Source organism: Canis lupus, chromosome 15 (assembly GCF_003254725.2).
Source record: "Canis lupus dingo isolate Sandy chromosome 15, ASM325472v2, whole genome shotgun sequence".
NCBI classification, from domain to species: domain Eukaryota; kingdom Metazoa; phylum Chordata; class Mammalia; order Carnivora; family Canidae; genus Canis; species Canis lupus.
The window spans coordinates 27,569,712-27,588,776 of record NC_064257.1 but is presented as its reverse complement, the minus strand read 5'-3'; the positions used below and the strand labels follow the sequence as shown (position 1 = coordinate 27,588,776).

General features: G+C 34.7%; 1 protein-coding gene across 11 annotated transcripts in view; it reads left to right on the top strand.

Annotated features, from left to right (window-relative positions):
* MGAT4C (MGAT4 family member C) overlaps nucleotides 1-19,065 on the top strand; it is a 717,101-nt gene that overhangs the window by 644,782 nt on the left and 53,254 nt on the right. The gene's annotated exons all lie outside the window — the stretch shown is intronic.

Here is a 19,065-nt window from a genome sequence, read left to right as displayed (position 1 = left end):
AAGTGCCATCTCTATGCAACAATTTGACTGGATGCCTAAGAGACAAATGCCCCTCTTGTCTGCCAGGGTTTTCTACTGATTCACACACTATATTGACATGAGTCTCCTCTTCTCAGCAAAAACCAATGCTTTTGACCCTCTTATTTTCCTTGTTAAAGTCCTTTTATCTAATGGGATCTTGCTTCTGAGTCCTGGTCTTCTGTAGACTAATTTAGTAAAGGAATAATGTGTTAAAAATATGAATGCATTAGAGTGTTTGATTAAATTTCAAAAATAGCTCCTTTACTTAAAAGTGGTAATAAAGACAACATATGTGTCAGATTTTTCTCAGGGTTTTATAAGCCTCACCCTGCAGGGTTGTGTTGCTTACCTTTTAAAAACTCCCACTTTGTCACTATTACTGAGAGAATTACATACCATCTTTCAGGTATGTTGAAGTGGAATAAAGTTTGAGAACTAGTCCCCTTAGTAGTTCAGTGTGAAATCTTCATGTCAGCTGGGAAATCATTTTCAGGAAGGCAATCCTTGGGAGAAATGTTAAAAATCATAACTGACTTTTTTTTGCCAGAAGCAAAGTTGGTAGAATCAGGGTGAAAAAGTAAGGACAATAAGACAGTAAGGTCAAGACCTGGTGAACGGATAAAACCCTATTCAACCTCCTTTGGGTGCTCTCCAGTCTGCAGAGGAAAAATAAAAGAGCACTGTATTTCATCTAAAGTGCTTTGTAAAAAAAATAAATAAATAAAGTGCTTTGTCATTAAGTTAATAGGTAAGAGGATTTATATTAAAAAAATAAATGCTAAATTATTAAACATTAAAATTAAAAGAATTAATGTTCACTGCCAAGAGCATTACCTGTTGTCATCTACTGAATTATGTAATAGTTTCTAGAAAGAGGATAGAGATTTACACTGACCTCCACCATGAAATATGAATTGGAAGTCTGAACTGAAGAGACATACGCATTCTTCAGAAACTGCAAAAACCTAAGTATCTCTTCCCTTCATGGTTTTAGATGGAAACAGTAACAGAAATTTAAGCAAATGTTCTATTCTGCTTATTTCTGAATACACCTGTCTCAATGCACTAAAAAATGTTTCTGAAAATATATTTTCTAACCAACTAGACTTATCTACCCTTAAGAACTTCATTAGCAGAAGTACCTATTGATAATACGTGTTTTTCCATGTCCATTACTGAATGGTATGTAATAATCAACAAGCACTTTGGAGTCTGTACTTTGTGGAATAATGCATATATTTTTTTAAAAAGTCAGTGTTGTAGTTTGAGTACTCCATGTGGATCTCTTAAGAATCTTCAGAGCCCTTGAAAACTGAATATTTGACTGAATTTTTTTATCCTTTCATATGCAGTTGTTTTGAAGTATGCATTGCATAAAGGAATGGAAATGTCTAGTCCTCTCAGATATTCCAGTGCCATAATATTATTAATGATGTGAAATTCTGGCTAAAGGTTAAGGAGGTTTAGATATTTTTCTCCTCCAAAGAAGAAAACTACCTGGGTAAGGACCTAAGAAAGTAGATAATTCTCCTGAAGCCATTATCATGAGTAAAAAGGGAGTAAATATATTGGCACAGTTAGTTCTCTTTTTCCAATGCCATTTCAAGTCTCTCATTTAATATTTCCTTTGTGATTAATTAGTATATGGAATTCTCTCCCTCTCTCAGTCTCCCTGCTCATCTGCCTACAAATCCATGTATTCATCTAACCAATCCATCTATTTATCTATCCAAATACCTTTCCATCCACACTTTGCTTTGTTGCTCAAAATATATGAAGAAAGAGGAAAGAACACAGATGTATAATGAATGTGTGTGGTTGCCTGTGTGTCTCTATTCATCAGTCGTAAGACTCACAGATATAAATATATGTATAGACACATATTATACACTCACAAACATATTTGGCTCTTTAATTTGTATTACTTGTTTATAATTACCTCATTTTATCTTCCTCTTTCTTGTGGACAGCAACAAGAACAGATTTGTTGGTCTGACTTAGTATATTTAAAAATATAGCAGAGAGGAAAAACAGATGAGAGGTGCAGGAATTTCTAGAAAAGTTCTCAGTGTCTTTGCTTCAGAAAGTCTTTTCTTAAAAAATTAGTTTAGTAACAAGAATGCTTGGGTTATTGCAATAGAACTAAGAGAATGTACTAAAGTGTTTAAGAGGGGGCAAGCACCATTTACTAGCTCTGTACCTTAGGCAAGTCACTTAATCCTTTTGTCTTCAGCTCTATTGTCTCTGAAAGAGTGATGATAATGGCAAATCTTTCACAGGGCTATTGTGAGGACTGAATGTGTTAATATTTATAAAGAGCTTTGAACAGCAGTTGGCCTGCAATAAACACCCTATGCATTAGCTGTTACTTATTGTCTGAATACGCTTATGGAAATGAAAGCTCATGAGAGTAAGAGATTTGCTTTTATGTTAATTGCTATTTCCAAGCACTAAGAATAGTGCCCAAAAGATGGAAGATATCCAACAAGTCTTCTTTTGAAGACACAGTATACTGTCCTAGTTAAAAACAGTGATCATGAAGACAGGCTCCCTGTATTAAAATCCAGGCTACAATATTTATTAACTATTTGATTTGTGCCATGTAGTTAACTCTGTTCTTCAGTCATTAGATCTGTAAAATGGAGACATGATGGTTAACTTTGTGGGTTGGCTTGACTGAACTACACGTTACCCAGTTGTTTGATCAAACATTATTCTGGATGTGTCTATGAGGATGTTTTTCCAGGTGAGATTAACATTTGAATAGGCAGAGTAAATAAAGCAGATTGCTCTTTCCAATGTGGGTGGGCCTCATCCGATCAGTTAAGGGTCTGCATCGATAAAAGTTAGAGGAAGGGAGAATTTGTTCACTCTGCCAGACAGTTTGAGCTGGAACATTAGTCTTCTCTTGCACTCAGACCAGCATTTATACCATTGACTCTCCTGGCTCTTGGGCTTTTGGACTCAGAGTAAAACTAGACCACCAGATTTCTCCAGCTTACAGATGGCTAATCACAGGAATTTAAAAATTCCATGATTGCATGAGCTAGGTAGATAATACATTTTGAGGGAGAGAGAAAAAGAGATCTATATACATAAATATAGATGTATCTTCCATCTGTTCTGTTTCTCTGTAGAGAAATTAATATAAGGTTAATGATTTAAAAAATCCCTAACTTATACAATTATTGAAAAGATTCAATGAATTAATAACATATGTAAACCACTGCCACATAGTACCATTGTGAAGCCATCACCTGATGCTAAGAGAAATCATTGACATGTAAATAGGATGTGCTCCCTAATGCTGCACAATGCAGAAGCCCTCATGAAAGTTAGATAAATGTTAACTACTAATGCTACTGTTGATAACCAGAAGTAAAGTTAATATATATTTTATGGCCTAAATGGTACTGTTATAAGCCAACTGTAAGCATGTTTTTAAAATTATTTACATCGTTGTATTAGACCTCAAAACACAGTTGGGGCTATCTCTATGAATTTTTTCTGCCTTTTTTGAGCCTCTGAATTTTGCTTTATAGTGCCTATTGATTTTTCCCCCTAAAAGAGATTGCCTTTTTTTTAGCTTTGACTTTCTTTTGGATCTACATTTTACCCATGTCTACATATTCTCATGATGCCTTGATACTTTCCTAACCCACCAAAGGTGAATAGCTTCTTGCTGGGGTGTTTTCACAATGCATTCAATATGATAGAGTGCACTCTCCTACTGTCTTACTGTTTTTTCATGTCATATCCTACATTGCCTACCACTACATATAAAGTAATATTACTTTATAATTTTACCTTAGGCCTATCTATATTATTACCCAAGCTGTGAGCTTTTTCTTTAGATACAATAAAGAGTAAATGTTAATATTCTACGTGGTAATCTTGATTTCATCCTTGTTTAGAACACCAGCATTCTCTTGAATATTCAAATTAGGTACATTTCCCCCTGGATTTTGGCAAAATAATGAGTTTATTTCTTGGCTGGTCAACTTTTTAAAAAATATATTAATTAACTTTATTATTAGAACTCAGCACAGAACATGATCCTGAATCTGATTGTTTATGGACCTGGTAGGAAGTTACCACTCTAGGTATGTTCTGGCAAATATACCTCTGTGTGTTCAAGTAATATTTTATTATTTTTATAAAAACATGTGTAGGGAATGATACAGCTTTGAAATCCCAGCTTACATAAAAAGATACAGAGAGGGATATATAACTCTTAAAAAACAATAGCCATCTATACAAATAAATATTAAGAGAAATTTCACTACAGACTGTCAATTTATATCAAAGTGAAAGTTGAGAGGAAAAAAAGCTGTTGGCTGTTGGTAAATAACTTGATTGAATCTATTCAAAAGAAAAACATTGGTTGGCTAGCTTTTTCCCTCATGTTGATTCATTCTTTCAACAAATATTTATTATATTTATTATTTACCAGGTACTTGAAAACCATTGGAGAAAGAAAAAAATCCTATTCTTTTTTAAAAATATTTTATTTATTTATTCATGAGAGACACAGAGAGAGACATAGGTAGAGAGAGAAGCAAGCTGCATGCAGGAAGCCCTATGTGGGACCTGATCCCAGGACTCCAAGGTCACACCCTGAACCAACGGCAGACGCTCAACCACTGAGCCACTCAGGTGTCCCAAAAAAATCCTATTCTTGTAAAGTCTGCTATCTAGTCTAAGAAGACAAATAAAAAGTAATTATATAGTATATTAGAAGATGATAGATTTTTAAAAAGGAAAATAAAATGGGACAAGTTGAAAGGTATGAAAATGCCCATTTAGAGGGAGGAACTTACTGTTTAATGGTTAGGATAGACTTTGTTGAGATGGTTATATTTAAACAGTGGCTTGAGGGAGGGTAAGTGTTAGAGCCATGTAGATATTTAGAAGATATTTCAAAGAGAAACCTGGAACATCTAGTGCAAAGTTTCTACATCAGAAACCTCACAGACAAATAAGCACAGAACAACAAAGAAAGCAGTGTGGCTGCTGCTGAAAGAAGAGCAGAGAAAGAGAAGATGAGGTCAAGAAAGGTGTCAGATCAATGCGGGCCTTTTAGGCCATTGTAATTAATATTTCAAAAGAATGAGAAAATATTATAATGATTCATTTGGGCAATAGGTTAGCTGACTCTTGTTTTAATAAGGTTGATCTACTCTAACTAGAATAATTTTGGGGTGGGCAGAGTCAAGGTTGCAGGAGTGAAAGAATGGAGATGAGTTAAAACCATATTATTAGTAAATCTCTGTAAGAAATCATGGTAACTTGCACCAAAGTGATAATAGTAGTTTTAGTGAGCCATAGTTATATCATAGTTATATTAAGGGTGGGGCTTACAAGATTTCCTGGTGAATTAGATATAGGTTGTAAGGTAGAGCTAAGAATGATTCTGACTGGCCTGGAGGAGTGGAAAGATAGAATAGACATTAACTGAGAATGAGAATATTGTATAGATTTATTTGTTTACTCAACTTCCCATGTTCTACACTGTTCATACCTCGCTTAGTGCCACGTTATATGTGGAATGTTAGTATTGGAGGCTTTGATACTGCAGGTAACAAGTTTCTGAAATAGAAGTAAAATCTAAAACTCATGGATATACTTTAATGATTTTCTAGTTTGGAATCCTATTATTGATCCAATCACTGTGGAAGGAACAGCATCACTGGTGGATTCATTATTTGAGAAGTAAATCTGTATTATCTCAAGTTTGATTTGAATCAATATCTTTGTAGCTAGAGTTGTCCTAATCGAGAGACAGAGAAGAGTTTCATGGGGACATGTTCATTAAAAGAATACTTGAGAATAAGCCAGATAAGTAACAAAATCATGTTTTTAACTCCTCAGAGAACTAAAGACACAAAATTAAGTAGCCAAATTCCAGAAAAAGATGAACGCTTCCCAGAATTTAAAAAAAAAAAAAAAAAGAAAGAAAGAAATCTCATGACTGTTTTTACCCCTAAGGGCACTGCAGAGGAAGGAGGCAATCTGCTTTAGACAGGAACAAAGAGAAATCAGCATAATTTTTAACAAGCTATTAATGGTCTTGTGGGTTAGGGTGATGGTTAGAATTCCAAGGAGTCTCCATCAAAAGGCATTTCTGTAGCATTCAAAGAGGAGCTCTACTAAGTGCAAGGCCATGACTTGACAAAGATTGGTATAGGAGAGAAGAGCTAAAATAGCCTACCCCATGGCCTACAAGCCTTTCATCTGTTGCATTGTTACAACTACTTGGGGGCAAGGCGGCAGAGTGGGAGAAAGATATTCAGTGGCATGGAAAGCTTGGGTAGTAAAAAGAATGCTTCAATAACCCATAAAATCCAGACACTCACTTCAATTACAGATTAGATTGGTTCAGTCCCTCACACAGACAGACTGAGGAAGAAGCAGGCTTTTTCTGTGTCTGTGTCTGTGTCTGTGTGTGTGTGTGTGTGTGTGTGTGTGTGTTTACTGGAGAAGATAAAAGAAATTATGACATTTCAAAATTGCAAAATGAGAATGAATCCTTGGAGTCAGAATATGCAGAGATTGAAAGTGAGGTTCAAAAGCTTCATCAGAATTTTAATGACTAAACTGTATTAAGAAATGAAAAAACAAACTAATTAACAACAATAAAAAATATCTACTCTCCCAGAAAACTAACTGTAGAGAAAAGAAATGGTTTTGAAAGAGGAATAATAATTTTGCAAAATGGAGACATGAACCATAACCCTGAAGAGTAGAATACCTAACAAAAAAATACCAAACTTAAAAAAACAATAATTTGTTCCTTAAAAATCTGCATCATTGGGACGCCTGGGTGGCTCAGCAGTTAAGCGTCTGACTTCGGTTCAGGTTGTGATCCTGGAGTCCCAGGATCAAGTCCCACATCAGGCTCCCTGCATGGAGCCTGCTTCTCCCTCTGCCTGTGTCTTGCCTGTGTGTGTGTGTGTGTGTGTGTGTGTGCGTGTGTGTGTGTCTCATGAATAAATAAAATAAAATCTTTAAATAAAAAAAATCTGCATCACTGCCCCTGGTAAGAAAATATATGACATGTGGTTGATAGAGCAGGCTGGTCTGAGAAATTTTAATGACTTAAGAGAAAAGATCACACACAGACTGAAACTAACTGAAGTGGATGTTAAATTTGAAATTTTAGAGATATAGTGCAACTTTGGCATATGGCAAAAGCCCAAGAGAATCAGGGAATCCTCTAAGTTAATAAGGGTTGTGTCCAGAGGAAAAGATTTGTAGATACATAATCTATGTTCTCTGTTGACCAATTCTGCTCCTGCTCTTGCTGTGCAAGAGCACATGACTACTTTTTTTTGCCTCTGATCATCAACCTTGATCAGCAGGACTCATAATCTATTACATGCTTTCTGTCAATAGAACTGATGGCCCTGTATCCTTTAAAATGGAATCTGGTGGAAAGAGTCTTTAGAGATTTAGGTATTGCACCTTTGTTAGATTTTCATTCGTTAAAAAAAAAAAAAAATTCCTTTGAGCCCTGGGCTGTCAGATGGTCAGCTGTGGTTCAACAAAAGACCAAGAAGGAACTGAAAAATAAAGTTTATTACTCAGGGGTCCTGGAGAAGATACATGGTATATCTCTCAGGACCACGTGGAGAGGTCAAGAAAGGGTGTAGACAGAGGGTACAGCAGGACCAGGGGCACATACCTTTAGTAGAGTTGGTGAGTAGAGTACTTTGGGGTTCCCAGGCTAACACTGAATTTGTCAATTCAAACAAAAAAAAATTGAAGAGTTTTGGTAAGCTTTGCAAGGGTCTTATCAAAGGGGGGCACAAGGGGAAGGCCTCAGAAGGTGCAGGTGACTATCACAAGGACATTTGGGGTATCATATCAGGAACTAACATTTGCTTGTGATTATGCAAGCTGTTATCTTGCCCTCATCAGTAAAGACATGCCTTAGCAGAGGGGCTAGTGTCAGATCAAGGCCTCTGCAGGCTGTCAGCCACACAAAATCAAGGCAGAGGCAGCAATATTATGGAGAAGTTTAGCAAAACACTCAAGATGCTTCTGGCAATTTGCATCTTCACTATCCATCTCTTTACTTGAAAGTAAAATGGTTGACTAAGGCTTTTTTCCTCTACCCCATTACTAGGTTGGAGGCTCATAGAGGGATGGTACAATGGGGGAAATTGATGAGAGCAGGACACCCTTCCTACCCTAACTTTCCTCCAGGGAGTTTATGAAATGTTCCTCTTCCTGTTCCATTACCTTCTACAGAAGTGTTTTCTTGGGCAACCCCATTACCCAGGAGCATTGTGAAATGTCTGTCCACCAAGAGGTTTCCTTGTCATCCTTCCAAACCCAGGATTTCACTCCTTAAAGCCACTTTCTGAAAGAAGGAATAAGTCCTTGTTGGGCTGAAATCTTCAAATATTCTGAAGATCCGGAATCTGACCAAGAAATGTTTCTTTCTTAACTTGAGAGGTCAATCTGCCTAAAAGCCTCCCTCTGTGTATCAAAAATCTGATGGAGAAGCCATGAGCCACAGATAGGCCTGTCACATCTCTTTTCTTAAGTCATTTTGAATTCTCTTTCTTTTTACTCTAACAGCTATAAATTAGGTGGTTATACATTTACCTAATTCAAAGCTTGATCAAATTATAATTCTTAGGATAGAACTTTATCATTAATGGTGATTTATTATAATTATATGAGTGAACTTTTTCCACTTTATTGGACTCTCTAGGTTGTATGAGTATGATATTATGATGTCATTAAATAGCCAACAATGACACAAGCTATAATGGGCATTTTGCATATGTAGTTGAGCAACTGGATGGATTTTAAACTTTATAGACCATTTCTGTTTCTTTACAACTTATAATTGTGAAAGTTGCTTGAACTTCACCTAAGTACTTTTTTATATTTGTTTAAAGAAGCAAATGAAAAGACATGGAACCTCTTGAAAAATGCTATGAAGGAAAAACCATTCTTTATTCTCTTACTGAAATGACTTAAAAGAGGTCAATCTGTCAAGAGGCTTGTCTCTTGTATCAAAAACCTGATGGGAAGGCCTTGAGCCAGAAATAGGTCTGTCATATCCAGAGGTCTCTACTTCCTTTGGAAAAACTGAAACTGTAGGCCTCATTTCATTTTATATCTAATTAAATTATTCAAAGTAGGTAGTCCTATTTGTACGTTTCCCTCTCCACCTTCTTTGAGAACAAAGAAGACATATATCCATTCTCTTGTTTCTTGCTTTGTTTCTTTTATTTATTCATTTTCATTTTGTGTAAGACCTCTGGAATCCCACTTCTCTGGTCAATCTCAGTGTACTGATTTGCATTTTAAAGTAGCCAGTGTGGGATGATAAATTTACCAGTATTAGAGTCCTATCAGAGGCTGTTCTACTGGGGCTCTTGACACACAGAGACGGATAAGTGAGAGAAGCAAGAACCTAGGAGATAGACCCGTCTCATTTTAGTTCATTGTAATCAGTTCAAATTGAAGTTTCACACTCATACAGCAGAGATGTATCTTTTAGGAGGGAGGGATGACATAGAATGGACCATCTGCCTCTCACCACAGAACAGAGGAGACAGGTGTTTCCAATCCACAGAATGGACACTGGAAACCCTATTATCAGCCTGGCTCCTCAGGAAGATTATGGCTCCTTCTGAAGGGAGAAGAAATCAACAAAGAGGTGAATAAACATGTGAATAAAGAGATGAATAGACCACAAAGAAAGGGCTTGTGTGAACACTAGGAGATGGAAATGGAATGTGGTGACATATGAATTGAATAGAATGTTTGTACAGTGTTATATTTTTCTAAATCAAATAGTATTCCTAAAAATGTGGATATATTTATAAATCCTTTAAACTTAAAGGACTCTTAAATGTAAGACTGTTCATTAATAATATTGAAATTGGGAGCAGCCTGGGTGGCTGAGCGGTTTAGCACCGCCTTTGGCCCAGGGAGTGATCCTGGAGACCCGGGATGGAGTCCCACGTTGGGCTCCCTGCATGGAACCTGCTTCTCCCTCTGCCTGTGTCTCTGCCTCTCTCTCTGTGTGTCTCTCTCTCTGTATCTCTCTCTTTCTCTTTCTATGTCTATCATGAATAAATAAAATTTTTTAAATATTTTTAAAAAATTAAAAAATTAAAAAATTAAAAATAAATAAAAGAATAAATAACATCTTAAAGAAATAATAATAATAATATTGAAATTGGAAAGAATTTGAGGGAAAAACTTGAAAACAGAGTATGTTTTTTACCATCTAAAAGATAAAAAAATGTTTCATACTTAAACATGTTTTGTTAGAGTTGAATGAACTCTTGCATCTTTATTAAAATCATGGTGAGACTATGTAAACACCAGGGAGACATTTTTTTAGATTGTATGTCTTGAATTAATTTTAATTCAAACCTAAAAAGACATACTTATATGTTGCCTTAGGGAAGTTACCAAATTTCTGTCGTCTCCTTTCTAATTTGAAGAGTAAAGATAATATCAAAAGTTGTTGAAAAAGAAAGCTGTTGATACACAGCTAACATTGTAAAAAGTTGGAAGCTCTTCCTTCAAAATTAGGAAGAAGACAGGGGGACAGCCCAGGTGGCTCAGCGGTTTAGCACCGCCTTCAGCCCAGGGCCTGATCCTGGAGACCAGGGATTGAGTCCCACATCGGGCTCCCTGCATGGATCCTGCTTCTCCCTCTGCCTGTGTCTCTGCCTCTCGCTGTCTCTGTCTGTCATGAATAAATAAATAAAATCTTTAAAAAATAAAAAAGAGGAAGAAGACGGGGATGTCTACTCTCACCACTTCTGTTCAGGTAGTATTGGAAGTCCTAGTCAGAATGATTTAGGGAATAAAAATAAATTAAAGGCAACTAAATTGGAAAGAAAGAGGTACCACTGTTACTAATACGCAGATGACATAATGTTGTGTATAGAAAACCCTAAAGACTCCACCAAAAAGGTCCAAATAAATTCAGTAAAGTTGCAGGACACAAAATCAATATACAAAAATCTCTTATGTTTGTAAACACTAATAATTAACTTTCGGAAAAAGGAATAGAGAAAACAATGCCATTTACACTTACATTAAAAATAATAAGGGGATCCCTGGGTGGCTCAGCCCTTTGGTGCCTGCCTTTGGTCCAGGGCGTGATCCTGGAGACCCGGGATCGAGTCCCACATCAGGCTCCCAACATGGAGCCTGCTTCTCCCTCCTCCTGTGTCTCTGCCTCTCTCTCTCTCTCTTTCTCTCTCTCTCTCTGTCTAAAATAAATAAATAAATAAATAAATAAATAAATAAATAAATAATCTTTAAAAAAATAATTAAATAAAAAGAATAAAATATCCAGGCACTTAGGTAACTCAGTCAGTTAAGCATCAGACTCTTGATTTTAGCTCAGGTCATGACCTCAGGTTTGTGAAATCAAGCCCCACATGGGGCTCCATACTCAGCACAGAGTCTGCTTGAGATTCTCTCTCTCGTCCTCCCTCTACCTCCCCACTTGTGCTCTCTCTCTCTCTCTCTCTTACTCTAAGTAAATAAAATCTTTAAAAAAAAAGAATAAAATATCTAGGCAAAAATTTAACCAAAGAAGTAAAAGATCTATATGTTGAAAACTAACAGACACTAATTAAATAAATTAAAGACACAAATAAATGGAAAGTACTCTATGCTCATAGATTGAAAGAATCAGTATTGTCAAAATGTCCATACTACAAAAGCAATCTACAGATTCAATTGCAATACTTATCAAAATTTCAATGACATTTTCCAAAGAAACAGAACAAATAATCCTAAAACTTTTGAAAAATTTGTTTTCCTACAAAAAACTCTCAATAGCCAAATCAATCTTGAGAAAAAAGAACAAAGCTAGGGGCATCATGCTCCTGATTTCAAACCTGAATACAGAGCTGTGGGTATCAAAACACTATGATGTTGTCATAAATATAGACAGAGAGATTTATGGAAAGGAATAGGGAGTCTAGAAATAAACCCATGCATCTATGATCAATTAGTTCATGACAAAGGAGCTGGGAATATACAAGTGGGGGGAAGACAATTTCTTTAATAAATTGTGTTGGAAAAACTGGACAGCCACATGCAAAAGAAAGTAACTGGCTCTGTCTTATACCAAGACAATAATATATTTCAAATATTTTACAGAATTAAGACACTATAAAATTTAGGGAAGCTTGGGTGGCTCAGCAGTTGAGCATCTGACTTCTGCTCAGGGCATAATCCTGGAGTCCCGGGATCAAGTCCCACATGGACTCCCTGTGGGTAGCCTGCCTCTTCCCTCTGCCTATGTCTCTGCCTCTCCCTCTGTCTCTCATACATAAAGAAAATAAAATCTTAAAAAGAAAAGAAATAAAATCTTTAAAAATAAATAAATAAATAAATAAATAAATAAATAAATAAATAAATACAGGCAATATCTGTTTAAAAAAAGACACTATAAAATTTAAAGTATAATTAAGATGTAAGCCTTATTGAATATTATGCAAACTACTAGGGAAAATATTTCTCATTATGGGTAGACCACCAAGTTTATTTTTCTCACTGAAAGAGGTTATAAGAAGAGTTTGAACATTATATTTGGCATGAAACAAAATATTTTATGGATTTTGGAGGGATTTATACTATTTACACAAACTACTAGAAGGAATGGTCAGAAAGAGAGAGCTATCATCTCTCTGATGAGGTTTTTAGGGTTGATTACATTATTTCTCTAGCAGATTTATTATAGCATTTATGTATCAGTTATTATGAGGGAATATTACAATTTGGGGATAATTTAGATCCCCAAATCCTAATAATAGCTAAAATATATAGATATAAAAATACTCACTGTTAATTAAATGTATATTTTTACTTAGAGCCTCTTCTGTCTTATAAAAACATCTAAGCAAAGTTTTAGTTAACGACTAAGCAAAGAAGTGAGGCAATGTAGGTTAAAATCTAGATTTCAAAAGTCCTTACATTTAAGTAAATCTATAGCAATGCATTATTTAAAAGGTCCAGAAAGACCCACCAAATCAAAAATACTTCCTTAAGTAGCAGTGCGCAGAATTCAAAATTCTGTCTTCTGGGGAAATCTATTGTATTAAAAAGTTTTTTTTTAAAAAACTCCAATTAGTGAGAAAATGCCATATTAATTCATTACATTTGTCACTTAGTAATTATTGAATATCTATGAATTTCCAAACATAAAAATGACATATGATTTCTGCCCTTGACTTCACAGCATTAGGATGCCCAGAAATATAGACATGCCCAGAAAGTCTGCAGAAAGAGGCAAACTCCTTTCATCGTAGTCTCAAGAAGAGAGTAACCAACATCACTGCAGGACTTACAGACACTCTAACACAGTGACACTTGATCAGAGTTTTATCTAGGAAAATGGAATATATGTTCAAAAGCGCTGAAGCATGAAAGCTCACATGAAATGTGTTTGAAAATGGCAGATAAATCAGTTTGGTTGAGGCATAGAATTCTTGTGGGAATAAAACATATGGCTAGGAAATTTATTTACCAAATAGACAATGAGGAACTAATAAAAGGATCAGAGTCGAGAGTGACCTGACCCCATTTGCATTTTCAGACATTATTTTGGCAATAGGTTACCACATTCACTTATCTAATTGGTCGGAAGGGTCAATAGACAGCATTTAAATAGGGATAGACTGAAAAGTCAAAGGGTAGCTACTGTGAGAAGTAGAACATTACTTGGAGCCTGGATACTCGGAGTAGAAAAGACTCCCAAAGTTATGATGAGAAAATGCAGGAAATGCCTTCCCTTAATTTATGACCTTTCCTCAAGGTCATTGTTATATGCCATTGTGTCAAAAAGAGAGATTTTAGATGTTACTTCCCCTCTCTCCACCCTAGATTCCCCAATGAACTCCCTACCCTTCTCCTGGGCTTGACCATATGGTTCCTCTTTGGAATTTGTGAATTTAACATTCCGCATTTTTCAGTAGTAACTGAAAGACTATGAAAGTCTACATCATCTAGTAACTTTTTGTTGTTGTTGTTGTGGTTTTGGTTTATTTTTTTTAAAACACAAATTTTAAATACTTTGAGGCTCATAGACAAAAAGAGTCATTAGAGGACTATACCTAGTCAAGTCCCTAGTTTTAAAACTTCAATTTAGCTTTTAAAAAGTTCCCCTGGTCTTTGAATAAGGTATAACTATTGTGAAATGATTCTAAAAAAGGGGGGGGTGGGAATCAACAAGCAAATGAACAACAAAAACCACTATTTGTTTTTTTAATAAAATATGACCCTTAAAAATAAAAAGCCATGATTAATAGAAATTATAGTAATAGAAATTATGAGGAAAAAAGTGAATAGGTTTAAAAACTAAATCCAAATGATTGATGTTTTGAATAGAAAAAGAAGAGGGGAATTACTGGTGAGTTATATCTACACAAAGACACCAAATAACCTTCATGGATATGAACATAAACAATTAGTGAGAGATTTTACATAGTTTCAGAAATATATTATTATGGAATCACCAAGTTCAGAGAATTTTCAAGGTCTAGGGAATATAAAGAACAATCTTTTATACATATAAAATGTAATAAATTTAATTAGTTTGATATTAGCTTTAAAGAAATCTACTTGATTTTAAAGTCAAGGAAGTCCAGAAAATCTTCCCCATAAGGGTGCTGTATTTGCTTATTTAACATGTAGTTGTTATATTACTGTTTAAAATAGATTATTCATTTCACATACTGCATAGTGCATTGTTTTTGTTAAAATAATACTTTTTTTAAAACAAACTGACATCAAATTTAACTAAGATGGGTATAGCTTAATAGGACTTATGAGTTATTGGGAAAACAAAGGTTTAAACAAGTACTGAATTAGTTAAAATTATTCAGAAATGTGCTTGAAATAATTTTAATGGGAAAAAAATCATTTGTTGAAACTATTGGTATAGTAAATGCACTGATGGGTAACAACAAGCAACAATTTTACTCAGCTAGGGAGTATCTACAAATGACTACTTTTCTCCAAAAATAACTAATTATTCCACTCCCATTTATAGAGTTTGGGGGAGGATGCCAAGGAGTTAGGCAAACAAATTAGGGAAAATGAGAATAAGAAGAGAATTGAAATATAAAGAAGAGAGAATAAAGATATCAAAAGATGATTAAATCACAAGAGGAGATCAGATAAAAACAAGATACCAGCTGGAGTTTGAGAAAAGAAACATTCTCACACAGTTCTGGTAATATCATATTAGTATGAGTGTTGAATTACGGATCCTTTCAGTTCATGGGAATCATGTTTGCTCCTACTATAAAAACTAAACAAACCAATGAGAGAAGGAGGTTTAGATGGCTCTTATAGACCAGAGTGGTGTTTTCTTATTGGTCATGCTAAGCTGTATCACCCTAAACCACACCTTTTATGATTTGTGGTTTATATCCTTTTGATTCCAAAGTATTTACTCATAGAGTTCTCTTTATCAGGAACGTGCCTTCATTTCTGTGTGTCTGATACCTATTTACAATTACAGCTAATAAAAAAATTTTAAATTAAAAAGACAAAAAAACAATTACAGCTAATATGTTCTTTTGTCACTAATAATTCACATTTTATATAATTCTTGCACATATACTTTATCCCTCAACTAGATGGTCAACTCTTTGAGCCCCAGAAATTAATCTTAGACTAATTAGTATCAACTTATTTCTAACATAGTGCTTTATGTGAATTTATAATCTGTGGCTGCAGTTTGAATAAATCATTACTCTCACTGAAAACATCATTAAGGATTATTATGTAAAACATGCTAGTAGGCACTGATGAAAATGAAAAATATGCAAATCTTTTAGAAAAACTTACTGAACACCTATTGCCTGCCAACAGTGTACAAGACACTGGGAATACCATTGTGCACCAAAATGAACAGGGTTTAATTTTTATTCTAAGAGATCTGAAAGATGTTAAATAATCCTACTAGTTAATATGTAATTAGAAATTGAGGTAAGAGCTCTGAAGAAAAGAATCTCAGTTCTTTCATGTAGTTTTGAAATCTTTATTTTCAAGCAAAGGAAAACATTCAAAATCAGGAGGGTTTTTTGGTATACAATGTATATTTTATTACTTTTCTTTTTTTTTTACATTTTTTTAAATTTAAATTCAATTTGCCAACACATGGTATAACAGCCAGTGCTCATCCCATTAAGTGCTCTCCTCATTGCCCATCACTCAGTTACCCCATCCCCCACCAACCTCCCCCAAATCAGGAGATTATTTTTCTCGTTGTCTGTTTGTTTGTTTTCCTGACTTTACACTAAATACACTTCTCCAGAAATTATTTTTTCTACCACATGGAGGAATCATCCTCCAACTTCCTATGAATCCAGACGGATCTGTGGTCTCAGGGGACCTAACAGGCAGACACCCAATGTGTTGTGACAGAGTGTCCTGGACCTCCCTTCTCTGTTTTACTTTTCTGTAGATGAATACTGTCCAGGAAATACTCAGCTCCGGTGTCATAGATGAGCCTACATGGCATCTTAGCTCAGCTGAGGCAAGCCACACCCTACCAAGAGGCAAAAACTCTTGCCTTTTCAGTCCAAAGTGTTCGAGGATCATCAATTTGCGTTTAGTCATCTCATCTGTAAGGAAGACAGTTTTCACTATTGAGTAAATGAGTTGCCAACGTTGTAGGCACCAAACTTTCTTGTAAACGTTTAAGTTACATTAACAACAAAAAAAGTCACCGTAGCAAATCATCACCTTTAGAAGTCAGCTTAAACATATGGGCATTCACGTGTGCCGGCCAAAGTATGTTGGCCCAGAGCTGACAGTCTTTCAGAGTTCCCCAAAGATCTTTCATTTTGCTTGGCTGACTCTGCAACTCCAGTAAAGTGCAGCCAGACTCGAGTAAAAGAAATAAAGTGAACACTTTGCTTCCTCCTACCTTTGCTGCTGTTTGCATTTTGCCACCCGGCTTATGGACACGAAATCTATTACTCGGCAGGCAGTTCTTGCACAAATGAAAGATAAATTTTTCTTCTAGATAGGACAGATCAGTGAGACTCATAAAATATTAATAATGAAAGCTTTGGGAATTCGATATATCCCTGACCATAGGTTTCTCTTGACAGTGAAGCTCAGTCACTTTAACCCATTTTTTTTCTCTAAGAACCCTATCAAGAATGATACAAAGGGAAAAGAATACATGATTTAAGATTCAGATGAGCATAGATTTTTTTTGAGAAAAGTAATTTTTCTGTCTTTCATTTTCTCTCATGTTTCTGTGTTACTTATCTGCTGTAAATTTCACTGAATGATGTAGTGTGGTTTGATTTGATTCTTAAAGCTGCTTCTCTGCCTATGAAGAAAATTGCTTGGGAATAATACCAAAAGTACACAATTATTATTATTATTTAACATAAAATATAGTAATGCCTGACATTCATGTGACTGAAGAAATTTATTTATCCAAAAGTTAGGGATGTGTTGAATGTGTATTCACAGAGATATCATTAACAAAGGACTGTGTTTTTCAGAAAGTCAATGTACAGATATTTTTCATCCTGAGATTTGGTTATTCTGAAAATCCTTCCATTACCATTACAAATTTGTAATTGTTTCTAGGGTTGCTATCTCTTTGTAGACTGCTTGGTCAATTAGCATTACCTTGAGATTTTTCCAACATATGTTTTCACTTTACACAAAGTATAAACAAACACTTTTTTGCATTTATAAAATTTAAGCATAATAGAAATTTATTATTATGACAACCTAAATAATTATGTTATATATTTATAAATGTATGATATATATATTTAAATATCTGTAATATCTGAATATTTGAAGCTTGAATATTGGAAGTTGTTGAAAATAAAATGATTCCATCAATTGTTTTTTTAATTCTTTAAATTTCTGTGCTAACATAATGATTTGTAATGTCATTCAAAATATTTAATCACAATAAAGAACAGAAGTATATAAATATAAAGTATATTGTACATAATAGTGCCTCAGAAAGAAGATAATCATCCCAAAATGAAAGTAAACACAACTAAATCATATATAATTTAAATTACACTGAAAGTGCCCTCTTATGTGAAATATCAAATAAAATAAATTTTGCCAAAATAATATTTATAAAAAGAAAATAGATGACAATACAGAGAAAGTTATCTTTGTTTAATTACTTTTCACTTAATTGAATATCTTATTTCATGTATATCTCTTCTCAGGTACACCTCTGTGATAATTTTCCTCAGTATATATGAGCAATAATCAGCCAAATATAATCCTAATAAACCACTAATGAGCCCAGTGCTTTCAGTATATGTGTGTTTCCAGTTGGTGATAGGCATACAAGGATAAGTCAACAGCTTCCAGTGTTAATTAACCTTTCAGAAAATTCATCAACTTATTGTGATAAAAAATCAGATCTGTTAAAAACCTATCTTGAAATATAAGGTCATATCACTAGTAAATGGACAGTCAGAAGGCAAAGGCCATTACAAGACATTATAAGACATCTGGGTCTTGAAGGATGTTATAAAATCCTAAAACCAATACAGCTCTTTCTTGATTTCTTTATCATCTGATTACCACCTCTACTGTCTTGACTCCCTTCATCAATGTGTTCCATCCACAAGTTTAAAAACATAAAGTTCATAGACTAAATGCCTTGCTGTGGCCAAATACCAAATGCTTGTTATAATTTGACTTACTGTTGTTATAGACTTCTGCAGACCAAATTTTTTGGAATCTATAGTGAGATCTTTTTAAATACTACCTCCTTTATGTCCAACCCTAATGATTGAGAGGTAATATTTCCACTGAGAAATGAGTTTATTTGAAATAAGAATCCCAAAAAGACTACTACCATTTTAAAAGATCAGTCTCCAATTGTAGCTATCCTTCCCATTATGGGGAAGCTATAGAATTAAAAATAGAGGAAAAATACAGAAATCCTAGTGAGGCTGAGGGTATGGTTGGCCACAGCAGTTGAGCACAGTACATCAAAGTAGATATGAAAAAACTGATGGAGATATCAGGGGAGAC